We start from the raw sequence: 22,889 nt of genomic DNA, 5'->3' as shown, positions 1-22,889 counted from the left end.
TGCATAGTCATCGGGCAATCCAGATCTGATCAGGATTTGCCGGCGGCAGATCGTGCTGCGTAATTACAATCTGCCGCCGGCACATCGCTGTACAGGATGAGGACGAGCGATTGCTGGGAGGGAACGCTTCCCTCTCGACAATGGCCTGTGTGATCGGGGGGGGGGGGGGGGGGGGGGGGGGTGGGGGGGGGGGGGGGGGGGGGGGGGCGGCAAATACACCCTTAAGGCCTTATTCACACATCAGTGTTTTGATCAGTGATTTCCATCAGTGATTGTAAACCAAAACCAGGATTGGAGCCTCCACAGACATAAGGTATAAGGGAAAAGATCTGCTCCTGGTTTTTGGCTCACAATCACTGACCGAACACTGACTGTGTAAATGAGGCTTTATTCACACCGTGTTCCACGGACGTGTACTGTACATGTTCTCCATGGACAGCACAGGTCCCCATTCACTTTAATGTGTGTATTCTGACAAAAGTGTTTTAGCGCAGTCGGAGTTTTTAGCACACATGCATGCTCTATTTCGTTCATGTTCACGTATCCATCACACCCATTATAGTCCGTGAAAGCCACAGATGCAACACGGATGCCATCTGTGTTTCACGGAACATTAGAAAGAGATCCTTTGAAAATTATTTTTCAGCTGTGCAGGGCAAGCAAAACACAGAGGGCACACGGACAGCAAAAAACAGACAAACGGACTACACATGGATCCTTAACGGACAGCTTCACTGACCACCTTCTTACGGATTTGAGCACAGACATGGAAATGTGAATGAGGCTTTAGGCTTAACATTGAGGTGACTTACATGTTGTGATGGAGGTGCACGATTACCTACATATGGAAATCTAGAACATGATCATTATTAGGCTGCTTTCCCCCGACTGTAAGAGCTCATGCACACGAACGTAGAGCTCTGTGCCCATATTGCATACCACACTCTGTGCTATAGACCCACTGACTTGAATGGGTCAGCGATCCGCAAGATACAGCAAAAGATAGGACATGTCCAATCTTTTGTGGAGCGGAGGCACGGATCGGTAGCCCAAGGAAATACTACAAAGCGCTTCCGTGGGCTTTGGGGTCTGTGCCTCCACACTGCAAAAGATAGGACATGTCTTATCTTATGGATCGTGGACCCATTCAAGTCAATGGCTCTGCATCTGCAGCACGGGGTGCACAGGGCCAGTGCCCGTGCATTGCAGACCGTTATTTGTGGTCCTTAACATGGGACCCTTACGTTCGTGTGCATGAGTCCTAAAGCAGATAGGTTTTATTGTCCAGATTATGGCCTGTTTCACATGGGCGTGTTCGGACCTGGGAACATGATCCGTGTGACATCTGTATTTCCTGGACTGAACACTGCGCCACTCAAGTGAACTCACAGCATCATAATGCTTTATGATGCTGTGCATTCCTTCCTGACCGCCAGTCTACTAAACTGTACTCACAGCATTAGGTGATTACAACATAATGGACACCAAAAAAAAAAAAAAAAAGTGACCCAGATTTAGATTTTTTTCAGAAAGGGCGTTCACCGTGCGAGATACAGTACAGACCAAAAGTTTGGACACACCTTCTCATTCAAAAGAGATTTCTTTATTTTCATGACTATGAAGGCATCAAAACTATGAATTAACACATGTGGAATTATATACATAACAAACAAGTGTGAAACAACTGAAAATATGTCATATTCTAGGTTCTTCAAAGTAGCCACCTTTTGCTTTGATTACTGCTTTGCACACTCTTGGCATTTTCTTGATGAGCTTCAAGAGGTAGTCCCCTGAAATGGTATTCCAACAGTCTTGAAGGAGTTCCCAGAGATACTTAGCACTTGTTGGCCCTTTTGCCTTCACTCTGCGGTCCAGCTCACCCCAAACCATCTCGATTGGGTTCAGGTCCGGTGACTGTGGAGGCCAGGTCATCTGGCGCAGCACCCAATCACTCTCCTTCATGGTCAAATAGCCCTTACTTTCAAAGTTTTCGGCTGACTGACTGACCTTCATTTCTTAACCACCTCAGCCCCCAGTGCTTAAACACCCTGAAAGACCAGGCCACTTTTTACACTTCTGACCTACACTACTTTCACCGTTTATTGCTCGGTCATGCAACTTACCACCCAAATGAATTTTACCTCCTTTTCTTCTCACTAATAGAGCTTTCATTTGGTGGTAGTTCATTGCTGCTGACATTTTTACTTTTTTTGTTATTAATCGAAATTTAACGATTTTTTTGCAAAAAAAATGACATTTTTCACTTTCAGTTGTAAAATTTTGCAAAAAAAACGAGATCCATATAGAAATTTTGCTCTAAATTTATTGTTCTACATGTCTTTGATAAAAAAAAAATGTTTGGGTAAAAAAAAAAAATGGTTTGGGTAAAAGTTATAGCGTTTACAAACTATGGCACAAAAATGTGATTTTCCGCTTTTTGAAGCAGCTCTGACTTTCTGAGCACCTGTCATGTTTCCTGAGGTTCTGCAATGCCCAGACAGTACAAATACCCCACAAATGACCCCATTTCGGAAAGTACACACCCTAAGGTATTCGCTGATGGGCATAGTGAGTTCATAGAACTTTTTATTTTTTGTCACAAGTTAGCGGAAAATGATGATTTTTTTTCTTTTCTTACAAAGTCTCATATTCCACTAACTTGTGACAAAAAATAAAAACTTCTATGAACTCACTATGCCCATCACGAAATACCTTGGGGTCTCTTCTTTCCAAAATGGGGTCACTTGTGGGGTAGTTATACTGCCCTGGCATTCTAGGGGCCCAAATGTGTGGTAAGGAGTTTGAAATCAAATTCTGTAAAATCCTGTGAAATCCGAAAGGTGCTCTTTGGAATATGGGCCCCTTTGCCCACCTAGGCTGCAAAAAAGTGTCACACATCTGGTATCTCTGTATTCAGGAGAAGTTGAGGAATGTGTTTTGGGGTGTCTTTTTACATATACCCATGCTGGGCGAGATAAATATCTTGGTCAAATGCCAACTTTGTATAAAAAAAATGGGAAAAGTTGTCTTTTGCCAAGATATTTCTCTCACCCAGCATGGGTATATGTAAAATGACACCCCAAAACACATTCCCCAACTTCTCCTGAGTACGGAGATACCAGATGTGTGACACTTTTTTGCAGCCTAGGTGGGCAAAGGGGCCCATATTCCAAAGAGCCACTTTCGGATTTCACAGGTCATTTTTTACAGAATTTGATTTCAAACTCCTTACCACACATTTGGGCCCCTAGAATGCCAGGGCAGTATAACTACCCCACAAGTGACCCCATTTTGGAAAGAAGAGACCCCAAGGTATTCGCTGATGGGCATAGTGAGTTCATGGAAGTTTTTATTTTTTGTCACAAGTTAGTGGAATATGAGACTTTGTATGAAAAAAAAAAAAAAAAAAAAAAAAAAAAATCAGCATTTTCCACTAACTTGTGACAAAAAATAAAAAAATTCTAGGAACTCGCCATGCCCCTCACGGAATACCTTGGGGTGTTTTCTTTCCAAAATGGGGTCACTTGTGGGGTAGTTATACTGCCCTGGCATTTTCCAGGGGCCCTAATGTGTGGTAAGTAGGTAAATGACCTGTGAAATCCTAAAGGTGCTCTTTGGAATGTGGGCCCCTTTGCCCACCTAGGCTGCAAAAAAGTGTCACACATGTGGTATCGCCGTATTCAGGAGAAGGTGGGGAATGTGTTTTGGGGTGTCATTTTACATATACCCTTGCTGGGTGAGAGAAATATCTTGGCAAAAGACAACTTTTCCCATTTTTTTATACAAAGTTGGCATTTGACCAAGATATTTCTCTCACCCAGCATGGGTATATGTAAAATGACACCCCAAAACACATTCCCCAACTTCTCCTGAGTACGGCGATACCAGATGTGTGACACTTTTTTGCAGCCTAGATGCGCAAAGGTGCCCAAATTCCTTTTAGGAGGGCATTTTTAGACATTTGGATACCAGACTTCTTCTCACGCTTTGGGGCCCCTAGAATGCCAGGGCAGTATAAATACCCCACATGTGACCCCATTTTGGAAAGAAGACACCCCAAGGTATTCAATAAGGGGCATGGCGAGTTCATAGAATTTTTTTTTTTTTTGGCACAAGTTAGCGGAAATTAATATTTTTAATTTTTTTCTCACAAAGTCTCCCTTTCCGCTAACTTGGGACAAAAATTTAAATCTTTCATGGACTCAATATGCCCCTCACGGAATACCTGGGGGTGTCTTCTTTCCGAAATGGGGTCACATGTGGGGTATTTATACTGCCCTGGCATTCTAGGGGCCCTAAAGCGTGAGAAGAAGTCTGGAATATAAATGTCAAAAAAATTTTACGCATTTGGATTCCGTGAGGGGTATGGTGAGTTCATGTGAGATTTTATTTTTTGACACAAGTTAGTGGAATATGAGACTTTGTAAGAAAAAAATAATAATAATTCCGCTAACTTGGGCCAAAAAAATGTCTGAATGGAGCCTTACAGGGGGGGGGGGGGGGATCAATGACAGGGGGGGTGATCAATGACAGGGGGGTGATCAATGACAGGGGGGGTGATCAATGACAGGGGGGGTGATCAATGACAGGGGGGGTGATCAATGACAGGGGGGGTGATCAATGACAGGGGGGTGATCAATGACAGGGGGGTGATCAGAGAGTCTATATGGGGTGATAACCACAGTCATTGATCACGCCGGTGTAAGGCTTCATTCAGACGTCCGTATGCGTTTTGCGGATCCGATCCATCTATCAGTGGATCCGTAAAAATCATGCGGACATCTGAATGGAGCTTTACAGGGGGGTAATCAATGACAGGGGAGTAATCAATGACAGGGGGGTGATCAGGGAGTCTATATGGGGTGATCACCAGAGTCATTGATCACGCCCCTGTAAGGCTTCATTCAGACGTCCGGATGCGTTTTGCGGATCCGATCCATCTATCAGTGCATCCGTAAAAATCATGCGGACATCTGAATGGAGCTTTACAGGGGGGTAATCAATGACAGGGGGGTGATCAGGGAGTCTATATGGGGTGATCACCACAGTCATTGATCACGCCCCTGTAAGGCTTCATTCAGACGTCCGTATGCGTTTTGCGGATCCGATCCATCTATCAGTGCATCCGTAAAAATCATGCGGACATCTGAATGGAGCTTTACAGGGGGGTGATCAATGACAGGGGGGTGATCAATGACAGGGGGGTAATCAATGACAGGGGGGTAATCAATGACAGGGGGGTAATCAATGACAGGGGGGTAATCAATGACAGGGGGGTAATCAATGACAGGGGGGTAATCAATGACAGGGGGGTAATCAATGACAGGGGGGTAATCAATGACAGGGGGGTAATCAATGACAGGGGGGTAATCAATGACAGGGGGGTAATCAATGACAGGGGGGTAATCAATGACAGGGGGGTAATCAATGACAGGGGGGTAATCAATGACAGGGGGGTAATCAATGACAGGGGGGTAATCAATGACAGGGGGGTAATCAATGACAGGGGGGTAATCAATGACAGGGGGGTAATCAATGACAGGGGGGTAATCAATGACAGGGGGGTGATCAGGGAGTCTATATGGGGTGATCACCACAGTCATTGATCATGCCCCTGTAAGGCTTCATTCAGACGTCCGGATGCGTTTTGCGGATCCGATCCATCTATCAGTGGATCCGTAAAAATCATGCGGACGTCTGAATGGAGCTTTACAGGGGGTTGATCAATGACAGGGGGGTAATCAATGACAGGGGGGTGATCAGGGAGTCTATATGGGGTGATCAGGGGTGATCAGGGGCTAATAAGTGACGGGGGGGGGGGGGGGGGTGTAGTGTAGTGTAGTGTAGTGGTGCTTGGTGGTACTTTACTGAGCTACCTGTGTCCTCTGGTGGTCGATCCAAACAAAGGGGACCACCAGAGGACCAGGTAGCAGGTATATTAGACGCTGTTATCAAAACAGCGTCTAATATACCTATTAGGGGTTAAAAAAAAAACACATCTCCAGCCTGCCAGCGAACGATCGCCGCTGGCAGGCTGGAGATCCACTCTCTTACCTTCCGTTCCTGTGAGCGCGTTCACAGGAAGTCTCGCGAGATGACCCATATATGCGTGACTGTGCGCAGCGCTGCCACCTCCGGAACGCGATCCTGCGTTAGGCGGTCCGGAGGTGGTTAAAGTAATGATAGCCACTCGTTTTTCTTTGCTTAGCTGCTTTTTTCTTGCCATAATACAAATTCTAACAGTCTATTCAGTAGGACTATCAGCTGTGTATCCATCTGACTTCTCCTCAACGCAACTGATGGTCCCAACCCCATTTATAAAGGCAAGAAATCCCACTTATTAAACCTGACAGGGCACACCTGTGAAGTGAAAACCATTTCAGGGGACTACCTCTTGAAGCTCATCAAGAGAATGCCAAGAGTGTGCAAAGCAGTAATCAAAGCAAAAGGTGGCTACTTTGAAGAACCTAGAATATGACATATTTTCAGTTGTTTCACACTTGTTTGTTATGTATATAATTCCACATGTGTTAATTCATAGTTTTGATGCCTTCAGTGTAAATCTACAATTTTCATAGTCATGAAAATAAAGAAAACTCTTTGAATGAGAAGGTGTGTCCAAACTTTTGGTCTGTACTGTATCTACTTCTATAATTAAAAGTTTAGACTTTTTTTTACCATTTATATCTTATTTTTTATTGTTTACTTTATATGCAAAATTGGATTTGAATAAAATACTTTTTTGCTTTTTAGATTTAAAGAAAAATCGTTCACTTCGCCCAAACCTGCTCCATGCTCCTCTGACACCGTAAGTGTATGGCATACGTCGCTAAGTGGTTAATTGAAGTAGACTTCCAATAAGTTGCCATATCCCTGCCACTGTCAGTATCATCACTTAATACAGTGCATTCAAAAAGTATTCATACCCCTCAAACTTTTCTAAATTTTTTCACGTTACACTCAAAAACTTTAATGTGATAGACCAACACAAAGTAGCAAGTATGTGTGAAGTGAAAAGAAAATTATACATGGCTTTCAAAATTTGTAATAAATAAAAATCGGAAAAGTGCGGCGTGCGTTTGTATTCAGCCCCCTGTACTTTGATACCCCTAAATAAAATCCAGTGAGACCAACTGCCTTCAGAAGTCACCTAATATAGCATCCACCTGTGTGTAATATATTCTCAGTATAACTACAGCTGTTCTATGAAGGACTCAGAGGTTTGGTAGAGAACATTAGTGTTCAAACAGCATCATGAAATCCAAGGAACACACCAGACAGGTCAGGAATAAAGTTGTGGAGAACTGTAAAGCAGGGTTAGGCCTCATGCACACGGCCGTTGTTTTGGTCCGCATCCGAGCCGCCTTTTTGGCGGCTCGGATGCGGACCCATTCACTTCAATGGGGCCGCAAAAGATGTCCGCATCCTTTGCTCTGTTCCGTGGCCCCACAAAAAAAATGTAACATGTCCTATTCTTGTCCATGCTTTGCGGACAAGAATAAGCAGTTATATGTAAAGGCTGTCCGTACCGTTCCGCAAATTGCGGAATGCGCACGGACGCCATCTGTGTTTTGCGGATCCGCGATTTGCGGACCGCAAAGCACACCACGGTCGTGTGCATGCGGCCTTAGGTTATAAAAACATATCCCAAGCTCTGAACAGCTAATTGAGCACTGTTCAATCTAGGGTTGTTTCGATACCAACATTTTGATTTGGTTTCGATGCCATAAAAAAAATTATTGCAATACTCGATACCACGCGAAAAAAATAAAACAACCAAAAAAAGCCCCGTGAATTCCGTATTTTATGGAAGGTCCGGCCCATAATAGAACAGTCCGATCCAATTTTGGGGGGGGGGGGGGAAGGGGGGCAACAAGGTGACTTAAAAAAATGGCGAATCGTGCAGTTTTTATTTTATTTTTTTCTGTTACGGCGCTCACCGCATAGGACTTAATATATTTTAATAGTTTGGACTTTTCAGACGTGGCGATATGTAATATTTATTGTTTATATCTTTTATATGTAAAATTGATTTATACTTAATATTTTGAGGATTTTTTTTTTTCCTTTTTATTTAATAACCATTTCCCCTCTTAGGGGCCAGAACCTGGGATCTTTTAATCCCTTGACCTATTCACCCTGATAGAGCTCTATCAGGGTGAATAGGACCTCACACTCTCCCTGCTGCCCTGTGCATAGTACACACAGCATCAGGGAGCTGTCCAGGGCTTCGGCAGAAAACTAACAATGCACATCACCCTGAACAGACTATCCCCACTGTGAAACATGGTGGTGGCAGCATTATGTGGTGGGGAAGCTTTTTTCAGCAGGGACAGGGAAGCTGGTCAGAGTTGATGGGAAGATTGATGGAACTTAAAGGAATTCTGTCACCTGGATTTTAGCTACCGAGATTTTCACATCACTACATCAGTCTCCACGATTTAGTTTAAAATATACTACTCTTACCCCCATCGGTCTTGTCATTTAGGGTAAAAAAAAAAATAATATATCGCTTTTATTAATATGCAAGTTACCTCTATAAGGAGCCCAAGGGGATGTTTCTCTGTCCGTTGGAGCCCAGCAACGCCCCATCATCTCGGAGCCCAGCAACGCCCCTCTGTTAATTATTCACTCCTCTCCTCGCTTATTATTATGTTTCAGTGCGCTGTAATCTCACGCATGCACCCTGGTTACACTGGTCCGGGCCCGCACGGTGTCCTGGCAGCATCTTCACGGAAGCAGGCGCGCAAGCGCCAGCTGTCTGCGCACTTCTTGCTGGGCTCTGAAATAATGGGCGCGGCTGGGCTCCAACAGATAGAGAAACATCCCCTTGGGCTCCTTATAAGGTAACTTGCATATTAATAAGAGAGATTTTTACCCTAAATGACAAGACAGATGGGGGTAAGAGTAGTACATTTTAAACTAAATTGTGGAGACTGATGTAGTGATGTGAAAATCTCGGTAGCTAAAATCTAGGTAACAGAATCCCTTTAAGGGTCCATTTACACGTCCGCAAAATGGGTCCGCATCCGTTCCGCAATTTTGCGGAACTTGTGCAGACCCATTAATTTTCAATGGGGCCGGAATGTGCTGTCTGCATTCACGAATCCGCATCCGTGCTTCCGTTTCCGCAAAAAATAGAACATGTCCTATTCTTTTCTGCAATTGCATTTTCTATTATAGTGCCAGCGATGTGCTGTTACGCAAATTGCGGAATGCACATTGCCAGTGTCCGTGTTTTGCGGATCCGCAAAACACTTACGGACGTGTGAATGGACCCTCATGCAGGGCAATCCTGAAGGAAAACCTGGTAGAGGCTGAAAAAGACTTGACTGTGGCAGAGGTTCACCTTCCAGCAGGACAACGACCCTAAACATACAGCCAGAACTACAATGGAATAGTTTAGGTCATAGCATATGCAGTGGCCAGGTACGGGTAGGTTATATTCTGTATTTGTCGTGACGCCAATTGCAGCGTGCGCAGGGTGCTATCCCAGGGCCCTATGCACGTCCCAGATTAGAATGCCAGAGTGGTGTAATGGCCTATAATGTCCCTATAGTTTTGTGGTAGTTGTGTCATGGTGTCTCCTACCTGGGTACGGCCGGACTCCTGGCTCACTTGCAATAAATTTGAGTGTAGTGTAGGGCTGCAGATAACGATTATTTGAATAATCGATTAGTTGTCGATAATTTCATCGATTAATCAGGAAAAAACACCAAAATGACAAAAAAAAAAGGGGTTTATATGATTTTACTTTAAAAAGTATGTTCAAAGGCCATATTAAAACAATTTTAGGACTTTTGCATTACAATGTAAAAAAGACAACATGTCCACATGGTCAGGGCTTAGGCTAGCTCTCTTCTTACACGCTATGTTACCGGGTGCAGAGAAGAGACGTTCCGACGATGTGGATGGCAATCATGGCACTGTTATGGGGCATCTGTGGATGGAAGGCACTGTTATGGGGGCATCTGTGGATGGCACTGTTATGGGGGCATCTTTGGATGGCTGGCAGCACTGTTATGGGGGATCTTTGGATGGCTGGCACTGTTATATGGGGGGGGGGGGGGGGAATCTGTGGATGGCACATGTGTCATCCACAGATTCCCCCCATAACAGTGTCCCTGTGTAGTGATTGTGAATGACCCCCAATACAGGGGTGGTGGCTGGCATTTCGGGTTTTTTAATAGCAGCGGGGCCCAGTGCAGTCACTGTATTCTATTACACTGGGCCCTGCTCACCTAATCATATCCATCAAGTAGGGGATGCTAAACTACTTATAGTGCAAAATCACTCCAAACCCTAACTTACTAGTATTAAACTATCGCAGGAAGCCGGGCAGTTGGACGGGCGGCGGCAGCAGCGTAACTCACTACGTCATGCGCCTGTGCCATCATTCATAAAGTGGGAGGAGCAGGCGCGTGACGTAGTGAGTTACGCTGCCGCCGCCCGGCCTCCTGCCTGCTACGAAGTGTACTAGTAAGTTTTACACGCTGCCGCCCGCATAGCAACAAATCGGCCGATTATTCGATAACAAGAATAGTCGAAAACGAATCCCGTTATCGAATATTATCGATAATGTTGATTAATCGTTGCAGCCCTAGTGTAGTGATAGTAGGAGTAATAGAGGAACTTGGCAGAATAAATGATGTCCAGACCTTTAGATGAAGTTCAAATTTTGCTTTACTTGAAATAACTTGCATCCATGCAGTATACAGCTTTGGTCTCTTGGTCCCAGCAGGTTTTGGCAATGATTGGCAAGAATGAGTAGTTCTGCTTTAAATGTGGAGCTTGCAGGACAGACGTCTGCTTGGTAGCTCTGTAACTGTCAGGATTAGCTTCTGCACTTATCTGGTACCTTCTGCTGTGTGGGGACAGACTAGCTGAGGAGGAATTGGCTTCTCCTAGGACTCTGGACTTATCTCACAGATGGATTCTCAGGGGATGCTTTCTTCCTGGAACTGGAGGTTGTCTGTAGTTTCTGCTTTCTTCATCCAGCAGAGCTGAAGGTGCTCAGACTGGGCATATGACCAAGTCTCAGCCGAGACTAGGTCCTTGCGGTCTTCCCTATGCAGGGGGTAAACTATATCTGGTTCTAACAGTTTTTTCCCTCCCTTGCTGCAGTAAGAGAAACATAGAATGTGTCGGCAGATAAGAACCATTTGGCCCATCTAGTCTGCCCAATATACTGAATACTATGAATAGCCCCTGGCCCTATCTTATATGAAGGATGGCCTTATGCCTATCCCATGCATGCTTAAACTCCTTCACTATATTTGCAGCTATCACTTCTGCAGGAAGGCTATTCCATGCATCCACTACTCTCTCAGTAAAGTAATACTTCCTGATATTACTTTTAAACCTTTGCCCCTCTAATTTAAAACTATGTCCTCTTGTAGCAGTTTTTCTTCTTTTACATATTCTCTCCTCTTTTATCTTGTTGATTCCCTTTATGCATTTAAAAGTTTCCATCATATCCCCTCTGTCTCGTCTTTCTTCCAAGCTATACATGTTAAGGTCCTTTAATCTTTCCTGGTAAGTTTTATCCTGCAATCCATGTACTAGTTTAGTAGCTCTTCTCTGAACTCGCTCCAAAGTATCAATATCCTTCTGGAGATATGGTCTCCAGTACTGCGCACAATACTCCAAATTAGGTCTCACTAGTGCTCTGTAGAGCGGCATGAGCACCTCCCTCTTTCTACTGGTAATGCCTCTCCCTATACACCCAAGCATTCTGCTAGCATTTCCTGCTGCTCTATGACATTGTCTGCCTACCTTTAAGTCTTCTGAAATAATGACCCCTAAATCCCTTTCCTCAGATACTGAGGTTAGGACTGTATCACTGATTTTATATTCTGCTCTTGGGTTTTTACGCCCCAGGTGCATTATCTTGCACTTATCAACATTAAATTTTAGTTGCCAGATTTTTGACCATTCCTCTAGTTTTCCGAAATCCTTTTCCATTTGGTGTATCCCTCCGGGAACATCAACCCTGTTACAAATCTTTGTGTCATCAGCAAAAAGACACACCTTACCATCGAGGCCTTCTGCAATTTCGCTGATAAAGATATTAAACAATATGGGTCCCAGAACAGATCCCTGAGGTACCCCACTGGTAACAAGACCATGGTCTGAATATACTCCATTGACTACAACCCTTTGTTGTCTGTCCCTCAGCCACTGCCCAATCCATTCAACAATATGGGAGTCTATGCCCAAAGACTGCAATTTATTGATAAGCCTTCTATGTGGGACAGTATCAAAAGCCTTACTAAACTCTAGATAAGTGATGTGTACTGCACCTCCGCCATCTATTATTTTAGTCACCCAATCAAAAAAAATCAATAAGATTAGTTTGACATGATCTCCCTAAAGTAACCCCATGCTGTTTTTTCATCTTTCAATCCATGGGATTTTAGATGTTCCACAATCCTCTCCTTAAGTATGGTTTCCATTAATTTCCCCACTATTGATGTCAGGCTTACTGGCCTATAGTTGCCCGATTCCTCCCTACTACCTTTCTTGTGAATGGGCACAACATTTGCTAATTTCCAATCTTCTGGGACGACTCCTGTTGCCAGTGATTGGTTAAATAAATCTGTTAATGGTTTTGCTAGTTCACCGCTGAGCTCTTTTAATAGGTTTGGGTGTATCCCATCAGGCCCCTGTGACTTATTTGTATTAATTTTAGACAGCTGACTTAGAACCTCTTCCTCTGTAAAGACACATTAGTCTTCTTTCCTAACTGAGGTCCTTTTCCTTCATAAAAACTGAACAGAAGTATTCATTGAGGCAGTCAGCTAGTTCTTTATCTTCTTCCATATACCTTCCTTCTTTTGTTTTTAATTTTGTAATTCCTTGTTTTAGTTTCCTTTTTTCATTTATGTATCTGAAGAATGCCTTATCGCCTTTTTCCCCTGACTGAGCTAATTTCTCTTCTGCCTGTGCTTTAGAAGCTCTTATAACTTGTTTGGCCTCTCTCTGCCTAATCTTATAAATTTGCCTGTCATCCTCGTTTTTTTTTTAGTTTTTTTTTTATAATTCCTAAATGCGATCTTTTTGTTTTTAATGATTTTGGCCACTTCTGCTGAGTACCACAGTGGTCTCTTCCTTTTTTTGCTTTTACTGACAAGGGACTAGCCCAATCTCCACAGAGGGGGGAGCTAAGCTGGAATAATCCATTCCAGCTCAGATACACTAAACTGTAACTCGTACTTGCCAATGTGTTGCTGCCACCTGCTGGTAGCCAGGCAAATTACATGAACAATTGCATTTAACATAGTTTTATGCACATTTGTGGAGGACATAACATAAATTACATCTGAAGACAGTATAAAGGCTCTTAGAAGATAGTAGCGTGGTAGAGGCGTGTAGTAACACAACTCTGGGGTGTTACACATATTTATGTGTTAGAAAGGCCCAGTCACAGTCCAGACCTAAATCCCATTGAGAATGTGTGGCAAAAGTTGAAAATTGCTGGTCACAGACGCTCTCCATCCATTCTAAAGAAGAATGGGCAAAAAAAATGTGCAAAGCTGGTAGAGACATACCTCAAAAGATTTCCAGATATAATTGCAGCCAAAAGGTGGTCCTACAAAGTATTGAATTTTTTGAAAACCATGTAACATTTTCTTTTCATTTCACACATACTTGCTACTTTATGTCGGTCTATCACATAAAATCCTAATTTTTGGGGAAAAAAATGTGGAAAAGTTCCAGGGGTATAAATACTTTTTAAAAGGCACTGTACTTAAATCTGTTAGGTTTCACTTTCTGACCATTTTCAAGATCTCTGTTTGCAGTCAGCGAATGCCAATATTCTGGTTTAGATCTGGAGTCTCCAAAGACTAATCACGCCTGAGGATTTGTTACAACTGCATCCAGTGTGGTTCGCAGAGGATTGTCTAGAATAGACAGCTGTAGCAAAGCTCCAGCTGTGAGAAATGTCAGGTCTGGACAGGTAAAAGAAGAATGTTCTCATTCACTGACAGCAAACAGATCTTAAAAATAGTGAGGAATTCAAACACAAAGTACACTGGAAAGCGGCAGAACCGTTCGCGACACAAGCCTACATGATCCCGATTATCGCAAAGCGTGCTCCGGACTGTAGGCACGGCCTGTCCCGGCATGTACGGCGCAGTAAAGCGTGTGGCTCGTCCTTGTTCGCTTCTGTTATGTATTACACACACATTAACCCTCTCCTCACCAGGCGTGCTGCTCTGTGGGCACCCGCACCCTGGAAAAAGTATATGGTGTACCAGTATGGCTTAGACTTTTCCTGCTATTCATCAGCGCAGGACGCGCTATGAACAGCACAGGCAGCGCACTGAATGTAGACAGGCTATTATAGGTAAGTGATAAAGTACATAGAGGATATACTATACTGGACTGTAGTATTCAGGTTACATTGCCCTGTTGGCACTTTGCGATAAATATGTGGGTTTTGGATTACAGATTGGAAACTCGGTCTGTAAAAAGTTCGCCATCACTGATTAGGTGGTCTTATCATTTCTGCTGACTGCTTCACAAGGATAAGATTTTGTCTTTAATCCCTTAGTGACCACCCATTTGTGTTTTTACGGCGGTCACCTAAGGGGCCTTAGGCCTCATGCGCACGACAGTGAAAAATGGCCGTGTGACCAGTGAAAGTCTATGGGGCTATTCACATGGCCGTTCTTTTAACGGCCAGTGAATAGCGTCCGTCCAAATATAGGACATGTCCTATTTTTGGCCGTTTTCACGGCCGGACGAACCCCATTGAAATCAATGGGACCGTTTTTAACGGCCGATTGACAGGAGTGCACCCGTCTAACGGCCGTTAAAAACGGTACACAGGCCATTCAGGGGTAAAAAAAAAAAAAACTGCTGCGGTGCGGCAGTCTCTTCATTGAGCAGGACCTGCCGAAGGACCTGCGATTTGCGCGGTGACGTAACCACGTGGGAGTGCGCAGTGATGTAATCGCGCACCTTCGGCAGGTCCCATTCTGTCTGCTGCAGCGCAAGCAAGTGGATAAGGTGAGGGTTTCTTTTTTTTTTTTTTTTGCGGGACATTATAAAGCTGGGGGCCCTAAAAAAAAACCAAAAAAAAAAACCACACACTATGGGGGATATAATTTAAGATTGGGCCCTACATTGGGGGCATTATTAAAGCTGGGGGCAGCAAAAAATAAATAAAAATCCTACACTATGGGGGACATTATTTTACCATCCTGTGGGTGTTCTCAGAAGGGTGGGTGTAGAAATAACTGCCAATCAAATTCATCCATTTTTCATGTCTGTTTTTAACGGACATTAAAAACGGACACACCGGCAGAAAATGGATGCACACACTGATGCAAAATGGCCATGAAAAACTGACAGTGTGTCCGTTCTTAACGGACGTTTCTTTTCACTGTCGTGTGCGTGAGGCCTTAGGCTGGGCAGCAGCCTTTTCACATGAGAGCCGTGGCCCTGCTCTAACAGCCCGGACCAGCAGGAGTGCCGATCTGGGCTGTTTAACACTTTACATGCCGCGGGTAATGGCGCCCGCCGCATATAAAGTGCTGACAGAGGAAGCGGACTCCCTCTGTCTCCCATCGGCACCCCGCAAATGCGATCGCGGGGTGCCGATGTGTGTGAAGGCTGTCTGGGGTCTGATGTAGGCCCCAGAGCAGCCTTCAGTAATTTCCAGCAGGCTGCGCCTCTCTGGCGCAGCCTGCTGGTCAATGTCAGAATAGCATTGCCAATAAAATTTATTCTTAGTTGCCACAGAAAAAAAACTTAACAACAAGCGATCAAAATGCGCCATTTACTTCAAAATGATACCAATGAAAAATGCAAGTCGTCCCGCAAATATCAAGCCCCCACACACTCCATAGAAAGAAAAAGAAAAAAAGTTATGGGTTTTGGGACACGGCAATGCAAAAAAAAAAAAATTATAATTCTTAAAAAAATATAAAATAAAAGGTTTTATTGCAAAAATGTATTAAAAAAAAAACTATGTATTTGGTATTACTGTGATCGTACTGACCCAGAGAATAAAGATATTACGGTATGTTATTTATACCGAAAAATGAACACCGTAAAATTTTAAACGTAAAAACGCAGTGGCAGCATTGCTGTTTTTCCCCATCTCCCTCCCAGAAAGAGTTAATAAAAGTTAATCAGAAAGTTACGTGTACCCCAAAATGGCGCCATTAAAAACTACACCTTGTCCCGCAAAAAACAAGCCCTCATAAAGCTATATAGACGGAAAAATAAAGAAGTTATAGCTCTTGGAACGAGACGATGAAAAAAAAGGAAGAAAAACGCTTTGCCAGTAAGGCCCAAAACAGGCTGGTCACTAAGGGGTTAACATTCAGTAGTATTGAATGAAAAAGAGGGGAAAATAAAAAATAAAAAAAAGTTTTCTATGAATAAGGAGTTTAAAAAACAACAACCCCTTTCTGTCACCCGTGGAAGTGTCCAGTCAACTTCTATGAAAGAAATGACAATTTTGGGTCATAAGTTTGGTTCTGCGGCACCTTTTGGTGGCTCTGAACACCTCTTGTGAGACTCCAATGGAAGGCGACTGTCACTCGGCAGATCCCAGGACGGACGCTCCTAGTTCTACAGGAGTCTGCGTCTACAGGAAACTGGCGGATTGTTTAGACTCTTAGGTAAGATATTTACATAGGAACACGGGTGACATGTAAGAGCACGGGAGCACATGTAACACGTGTAATCGGAAACATCCAACAGAGAGATCATGACCAGGAGCCAAAGGAACTAGCCAACTTTTTTGTGCTACAAAAAGAGCAGCAAAAAAAAGGTGTCCCAAAAAACAGTCAGACACAATTGTGTGAGGGGACCCTTACAGATGAAATCCATGTGTAAGGCTACTTTCACACTTGCGTTCAGAGCGGGTCCATCTGATGTCTGCTCAGACGGATCCGCTCCTATAATGCAGACGTTTGTATCCGTCCAGACTTTACATTGAAAGTCAAGGGGGGACGGATCCGTTTGAAGATTGAGCCATATTGTGTCATCTTCAAACGGATCCGTCCCCATTGACTTACATTGTAAGTCTGGACGGATCCACTTGCCTCCGCACGGCCAGGCGGACACCCGAACGCTGCAAGCAGCGTTCAGGTGTCCGCTCGCTGAGCGGAGCGGAGGCTGAACGCCGCCAGACTGATGCATTCTGAGCGGATCCGCATCCACTCAGAATGCATTAGGGCTGGACGGATGCGTTCAGGGCCGCTTGTGAGCGCTCGTGAGCTCCGTTTGAAGGGGCTCACGAGCGGACACCCGAACGCAGGTGTGAAAGTAGCCTTATCTGTTACTCCTCTGCTCTACTACATGTCCATTACTACTGCTAGAGGTGAGATCCGACAGGGTCCCAGATCAGGTTATCAAAACAGCGGCCGATCCGGAGAAACGTGGAAAAACAGGATGCCGACCCGAATCCCCACTTTCAGTTAACTTAAAAGGGGTTTCCAAGATTTCAAATTTTTTATATATTTTTTTACTGATCAGCTGTTTTGAGCGCACAGCGCCATACATTGTATAGTGGCTGTGCTTTGTATTGCAGCTCAGTCCCATTCACTTGAATGGGGCCCAAGCTGCTCCTAGGCCACGTGACCGATGAACGTATCGTCAGTAGCCTAGGAAAAGCAGAAAGCCGCGGTTCAAACAGCTGATCGGCGGGGGTCCAGGGTGTCGGACCCCCACCAATCGGATACTGACGACCTATACAGGGGATAGGTTATCAGTAAAAAAAATATAAAAAAATCTTGGAAAGCCCCTTTAAAGGGGTTGTCCGGGTTCAGAGCTGAACCCGGACATACCTCCATTTCCCCCCTGACTTGTGCATCGGAGCAGTTCATGCTCCGATGCTCTCCTTTGCCATGCACTAAATCGCGCAGGGCAAAGGCATTTTCAGGAGTTCCGGTGACGAACCGGGCTCTCCATGGGGCTGCCAGGAAGCCTGGTGACGTCACTGCCACTGATGGGCGGGTTTTAGCGCTGCCCTAGCCGGTAAAACAGTTAGGGCAGCGCTAAAGCACGCCAGAATAGGACATGGTCTATCATGTGTGGAAGGGACCTACAGACGTTATCCATGAGGCCTGACGCTGATACACGTGACGCCCAGCAGGGCAGGAAACCTCACACCCTTTGCTGCTATTCTCTAGGCCAGAGGCTGCCTTAGGCCAAGAAGACTGCAGAGCAGCGCTCAGGACGCCCGTGTCCCTCCGCAGGCAGCACATTGACAATCACTGACTTGCGCCAGATAACTGACTGCACAGGCTCAGAACTCGGCCATGCCACTCGTTGGTTGATCTGGATGGATTAACGTGTAAATATTTTGATTTTTTTCTAACGAGTGGGGGGGGGGGGGTCACGGCATAATAAACTATGAGGCAGCACTATTACAGCTGAGGGGTCACTATGGTAGTTATATACTAGGCAGCACAACATGGTCAATTTTATTGTATGGAGGCACAAAGGAGACCATTACTGCTCTGGGGCAGAAAGGGGGGTAAGTTTAAAAATACCCCTTTGCTACCCTCCAAAACAGTAATAATCACCTTGCTGCCCCCCCACATATTAAAAATATCCACCTTTATTGCATTATTATTTTCTAGGAGCCACAAAGAGGGCATTTATTCCGTTGTAGAGGGCATAAAGGCTGCGTTACTATGATGTGAGGGCACAAAAGTCACTTCTCACTGTGTATGGGCACTATGGTGGGCATTGTTACTGTGTGGGGCCTGGCCTATTACACCAATATGAGTTTGGCGGGGGTCCAACTCCTAGCACCCCTGCCAATCACCAGTTGGAGCCCTCCTAGATGCTCACCAAGCACAGCGCCGTACATTGTATAGTGGCCATGCTTGGTATTACAGCTCAGCCCCATTCACTTCATTGGAATTGAGCCGCACTTAGGTCACGCGACCCATGTGCGGCGACGTCACTGACTTAGGAAGAGGCCTAAGCGCTCACTGAGATCTAATAATCCAGGAAAACCCCTTGATTTTATTAGGATAGAGGACTGTGGAACATTTTTTCAGGGGTGGCTAGTTTGTGTAGGTAGGCATTATAACAAAACGATGCAGGAAAAACTAGGAATCAAAGTTGTCTGTGTATAGACAGAACAGTACAGCGGTAATACAGTCTGTGTATAGACAGAACAGTACAGCGGTAATACAGTCTGTGTATAGACAGAACAGTACAGCGGTAATACAGTCTGTGTATAGACAGAACAGTACAGCGGTAATACAGTCTGTGTATAGACAGAACAGTACAGCGGTAATACAGTCTGTGTATAGACAGAACAGTACAGCGGTAATACAGTCTGTGTATAGACAGAACAGTACAGCGGTAATACAGTCTGTGTATAGACAGAACAGTACAGCGGTAATACAGTCTGTGTATAGACAGAACAGTACAGCGGTAATACAGTCTGTGTATAGACAGAACAGTACAGCGGTAATACAGTCTGTGTATAGACAGAACAGTACAGCGGTAATACAGTCTGTGTATAGACAGAACAGTACAGCGGTAATACAGTCTGTGTATAGACAGAACAGTACAGCGGTAATACAGTCTGTGTATAGACAGAACAGTATAGGGCGGTAATACTGACTTTTGTATAGCGTTTTATTCAGTACTAGTACGGTTGTTTTATCAGTCACTATGTAGCAGTCATGCTGTGCCTTGTATAGCGGTACCATTAGAGACATCGTTCTTTGTATAGTGAATTTTTTTCCATAACAGTATGGCGGTAATCTATTTTTTGTTACATAATTTGATAATCTAGGTTATTTGTTGTATGGATGGGGAGAAGTACACGTGTACCTTATGAGGCTTGTGCCCCTGATCTTTAAGAACCTCACAATGACCTTGAAAGCCCTAGAGTTCAGCTCTGCAGCTCTCCCCAACTGAATGGATTATACAGGTCCATAAATATTGGGACATCGACACAATTGTAACATTTTTGGCTCTATACACCACCACAATGGATTTAAAATGAAATGAACAATGGGACAATTGGCTTTTCAGCTGTTTCATGGCCAGGTGTGTGTTATTCCCTCATTATCCCAATTACAATGAGCAGATAAAAGGTCCAGAGTTCATTTCCAGTCTGCTATTTGTATTTGGAATCTGTTGCTGTCAACTCTCAAGATGAGATCCAAAGAGCTGTCACTATCAGTGAAGCAATCCATCATTAGGCTGAAAAAACACAACAAACCCATCAGAGAGATAGCAAAAACATTAGGCCTGGCCAAAACAACTGTTTGGAACATTCTTAAAAAGAAGGAACGCACCGGTGAGCTCAGCAACACCAAAAGACCCGGAAGACCACGGAAAACAACTGTGGAGGATGACCGAAGAATTCTTTCCCTGGTGAAGAAAACACCCTTCACAACAGTTGGCCAGATCAAGAACACTCTCCAGGAGGTAGGTGTATGTGTGTTAAAGTCAACAATCAAGAGAAGACTTCACCAGAGTGAATACAGAGGATTCACCACAAGATGGAAACCATTGGTGAGCCTCAAAAACAGGAAGGCCAGATTAGAGTTTGTCAAACAACATCTAAAAAAGCCTTCACAGTTCTGGAACAACATCCTATGGACAGATGAGACCAAGATCAACTTGTACCAGAGTGATGGGAAGGGAAGAGAAGAGTATGGAGAAGGAAAGGAACTGCTCATGATCCTAAGCACACCACCTCATCAGTGAAGCATGGTGGTGGTAGTGTAATTGCGTGGGCATGTATGGCTGCCAATGGAACTGGTTATCTTGTATTTATTGATGACGTGACTGCTGACAAAAGCAGCAGGATGAATTCTGAAGTGTTTCGGGCAATATTATCTGCTCATATTCAGCCAAATGCTTCAGAACTCATTGGACGGCGCTTCACAGTGCAGATGGACTATGACCCAAAGCATACTGCAAAAGCAACCAAAGAGTTTTTTAAGGGAAAGAAGTGGAATGTTATGCAATGGCCAAGTCAATCACCGGACCTGAATCTGATTGAGCATGCATTTCACTTGCTGAAGACAAAACTGAAGGGAAAATGCCCCAAGAACAAGCAGGAACTGAAGACAGTTGCAGTAGAGGCCTGGCAGAGCATCACCAGGGATGAAACCCAGCGTCTGGTGATGTCTATGCGTTCCAGACTTCAGGCTGTTATTGACTGCAAAGGATTTGCAACCAAGTATTAAAAAGTGAAAATTTGATTTATGATTATTATTCTGTCCCATTACTTTTGGTTCCTTAACAAGTGGGAGGCACATATGCAAACTGTTGTAATTCCTGCACCGTTCACCTGATTTGGATGTAAATACCCTCAAATTAAAGCTGACAGTCTGTAGGTAAAGCACATCTTGTTCGTTTCATTTCAAATCCATTGTGGTGGTGTATAGAGCCAAAAATGTTAGAATTGTGTCCATGTCCCAATATTTATGGACCTGACTGTATATGCGATTATATTGTAGTACAACCTTTGGGGGCTGGCTGATCACTCCAGGGTCCACGATTTGTCTAAAACTGTCCCCGCTTGGACACAAGAGGCACAATGACGACATCATGGGGGTGTGGTACTAGTTATGTTTCCCAGGTAGGGAACCTGTTAAGAATTTGACTACCACCCCTGACTACAGCTTTTATAATACTATTTCACTACTTTGTTACTACGGCATTGATCACAGTACTAGATTAATACTCCTTTGTATTAGCTACCTATATGCATACAATACCACAACTACTACTCCATCAGCCACGGACAACATCTGCATGGAGTTTGTATGTTCTCCCTGTGTTCCTTTGGGTTCCTCTCACGCTCCAAAGACCAAGGGACATGGAATTATTGTGAGCTCTACTGGAGACAGCGCTGCGGAATATGCTGGCGCTATCCAAATAAGTAATAAATATATCTACTTGGATTACTAGTCATTAGTACATACAGTACTACTAGCACCATCATCTACTTCTCCTGGATTGCACCGTCACTCTGCTCCAGTATTACTATACTAAGACCCATACAGTACTACTAGCACCATCATCCACTTCTCCTGGATTGCACCGTCACTCTGCTCCAGTATTACTATACTAAGACAACTACTCCTGCTGTACCGTGGGAGTTGTAGTCCTAAACGCCTGCACTCAGCACAGGTGAGAGGCGATCACACAGCCATGGAGTTGCACATGAGGGGTCCTCCGGTGGGCAGCGGTACCTCTTCCAACCCCCCCCGTCCACGTGTTAGTACTTACCAGGCTCAGGACGCACTCATAGAGCAGCCCCTCATCCTCTGCCGGCCGGGACCATGCTGCAGCTGGAGTAGGGGAGGGGGCCGTGCTCAGGTCCCGGGATCCCCTGTGAGGAGGAGGAGGAGTGAGGCAGGGCGGGGCCGGCTGCACACCTCTGAGGTGATTGGGGCGGCTACGTGTGTGCTCGGCGCTGTACCCCCTGTGTATAGGCAGCGGGCACACACCAGCTCCATGAGAGGAGGGTCACCCCCCACAGTGGTATCAGAGTGGGCAGTGAGGCCAATGGTATCTCTGTGTGCACCGTCCGTGGTCTGTGTCTTGCCCCTCATCATTTAATGACGTGCAGCACATTTAGGCTCAGTTCACATGACTGAAAAAAAACCTGATAGGGAATCTGCGCTATGGTTTTTTTTCCATGTGTTTTCAGTGAGGATTTTCATTCCTACCTATTTTCAGTTCCATTCTGGGCGCGGATTCAGCACAGAACGGACAGGGCGCTTTATTTTCCGCCATTGCAGAATTGGCAAGCGGAAAGAAAAACTCAGTACAGTTTAATGTGCCCAAAATACCGTGTGTGAACCTAGCCGCAGGGTGCAGCCGCCTGTAAGGCTAGGATTTTGGCGCAGATTCTGGATTCCGCACGAAAAAAAGAATCC

General features: G+C 44.6%; 1 protein-coding gene across 1 annotated transcript in view; it reads right to left on the bottom strand.

Annotated features, from left to right (window-relative positions):
- The window catches only part of LRRC8E (leucine rich repeat containing 8 VRAC subunit E), a 60,908-nt gene extending 38,562 nt beyond the window's left edge, over positions 1 to 22,346 (bottom strand). The window contains exon 1 of the mRNA XM_040414680.1: positions 22,237 to 22,346. The gene's annotated coding sequence lies outside the window, so the exon portion shown is untranslated. The remainder of the gene's footprint in view (positions 1 to 22,236) is intronic.
- Positions 22,347 to 22,889: the final 543 nt, after the last annotated feature.

Source organism: Bufo bufo, chromosome 1, assembly GCF_905171765.1.
Source record: "Bufo bufo chromosome 1, aBufBuf1.1, whole genome shotgun sequence".
NCBI lineage: Eukaryota > Metazoa > Chordata > Amphibia > Anura > Bufonidae > Bufo > Bufo bufo.
This window is presented reverse-complemented; position numbering and strand designations above follow the sequence as displayed.